Here is a 2,500-nt window from a genome sequence, read left to right as displayed (position 1 = left end):
TTAATCTCAATCAGATCCGATCAGATTTTGAAATCCCATTTTTTGTGATCCAGGATCAGACAACTCGGCCAGGTTTTGTCCCAGTATTTCAAAGCAATTCAGGATAGGATCAGATTCAGACTTTTCAAGATAACTAGATCCTGAATATCAGTGCTTTAATCTTACTGGGGGTTAGTCCTTCGGTGTTCAGCTGCAGTATTCTGGGTTCGAGGTCAGCAGACCTCTCCCCCGGCTGCTGCCGAACACCAGCCCGGGTGAGGGGCCCTGGTTGGCAAACGTTGTTTCGCTTCTTGCCTTTGGCAGTCATTAGCTACTTACGGGGGGCACCACGAGAAGGTGTTTGCCACGCCACATCAACATGCACGGATGCTGAATGCTCTCTGTTCGCTTGGTGATTCGCAGTTCGCACAAGGTTTTCCACTTGTTGTGAACTTAGAGTTCACTAGCTTTAGAGACCCCAGTCGCCGGCCCTGAGCCCCTCGGCATGGACTTGCCAAGGCTATCCTGGGTGAGGCTCAATCGTCTCCGGACCGGCGTCGGGCGTTTCCGCTCATCAATGCACAGATGGGGCTTGGCCCCAAATGCGTCGTGCGAGCGTGGCGCAGAGGACCAAACCGCAGACCATGTTATCCTGGACTGTCCGGTGTACCACCCACCCAACGGGATGCATGGTCTGTCGGTATTAGATGACGAGACGATGACGTGGCTTCTGGAGGGTTGTCCAGAAATATAGCCCGGGTGAGCCCCTCAACCAGGTCTCGGGGTGGTAAAAGGGTAGCCCCTCGACCCCGAGCCTGGTGGAGTGGAGAGGAAAACAACACCCATACGCCGAAGTGCTTTAATCCTACCGATCGCCATCTAGTGGATATGAAAAAGAATACAAGGAAGACAAGAGACCACATTGCAGAGACATCTATAATGTCTAATTATATGTTTAAATACACAGCTGAGTTCTCAGTGACGTTTCAGTTGGCTGAAGCAGCACAGCTGTATCTGTCCTCTTTGTTGTGATACTTTTATGAGCATAAACATTTGTCATCAATATTTGGTTGAAAACAAAATAGGCCACCACAAACGTGACCAAAATGATTTTGGTTTATTTCAGTTAACAAACTTTGCCATCTTATTTATATTGAAACATATTTTTAAATAAATTGTATAGTACATTTTGCTCTGGTAATCCACTGGAAATCCACCCCTCTGGTGGGATCAAGATAATACAGTTTTTTGGGATCAAACTGATCCCAATCCTGTGTTTGGTTTTGAACCCTGACCCTAACCCTGACCCTAACCCTGACCCTGACCCAAAATCCACATCTGATCCGATCAGATAGGGATTAAATGTTTTGAACTACTGGGCCCAAGTGACTGAAAGCAAACCTGAACACTAAATGCTACAAAGTTAAACATGACACTTTCTGCACATTTTAAAACACTGTGTCTTTTTATTTAAATTTTTCCGAGTTTCCTGTGCAAATGTTTGGGAACCCCTCTGGATTATTCTTTGTTACCTTTTGACAAGATGATTGCTAAGGCCCAGACCAAGGTGATTTACTCGTTAGGGCTTCAATGAGTCAGGTGAATATAATTCCAGGGTTGAACTATATATTCTGAAGTAACTCCATGCCTTCTAAAGTATCCGACTGCAGTGGCTGTTGTGTCTGGTGTTAAAAACCATGGGTTCCTCTAAACAGTTGTCCAAGGATGTCAGAATCAAGATAGTTCACTTCCACCATCAAGGAGAAGGCTACAAAAAACTCTTGCAACATTTCAAACTACAAATTTCCACTCTCAGAAACATCGTCAGAAAATGGAAAATAAATGGAACAATTGAAGTCAAGGCAAGATCTGGAAGACCAAGAACATTTTCAGATAAAATGGCCCGAGATCTGGTGAGAAATGCTCAGAAGAACCCACACATCACTGCAAAACAGTAGCAGACACCGGTCTAGTTGTTCACAGGACAACAATACAGCGTACCTTAAACAACAAAGACCTACATGGCAGAATTGCCAGAAAGAAGCCTTTCCTACGACCTCAACACAAAATTAAGCATCTGAAGTACGCCAAAGAAAACCTTGAGAAACCTGAAGCCGAAGAATATTTCTGAGCTAGAGGTGTTCTGCCTGGAAGAATGGGGAAGAATTCCCAAAACAAGAATTGAAAGGCCTTAGCTGGCCACAGGAAGCGTTTGCAAGCTGTTATAGTTGCCCGAGGAGGAGTTACAAAGTACTATCTGACAGGGTTCCCAAAGTTCTGCACAAGGCCTTTTTCCTTGTTTTATCATTTTGAAACTGTAAAAAGTGCCCACATTTCACCTCTTTACCATTTGGTACACTCTGTCACACACACACACTTTCTCTCTAACCGTGTGTGTGTGTGTGTGTGTGTGTGTGTGTGTGTGTGTGTGTGTGTGTGTGTGTGTGTGCGTGCGTGTGTGTGTGTGTGTGTGTGTGTGTGTGTGTGTGTGTGTGTGTGCGTGTGTGTGTGTGTGCGTGTG

At 45.2% G+C, this 2,500-nt stretch overlaps 1 protein-coding gene across 1 annotated transcript in view; it reads left to right on the top strand.

The window, feature by feature from the left end:
* dyrk1b (dual-specificity tyrosine-(Y)-phosphorylation regulated kinase 1B) overlaps positions 1 to 2,500 on the top strand; it is a gene marked incomplete at its 3' end in the record, with an annotated part of 36,372 nt that overhangs the window by 28,848 nt on the left and 5,024 nt on the right.

The sequence above is a fragment of the Nansenia antarctica genome (genome assembly GCF_963989245.1).
Source record: "Nansenia antarctica genome assembly, chromosome: 10".
Lineage (NCBI taxonomy): Eukaryota > Metazoa > Chordata > Actinopteri > Argentiniformes > Microstomatidae > Nansenia > Nansenia antarctica.
Note: the sequence above shows the minus strand (reverse complement) of the source record. Positions and strands in the feature narration are given on the sequence as shown.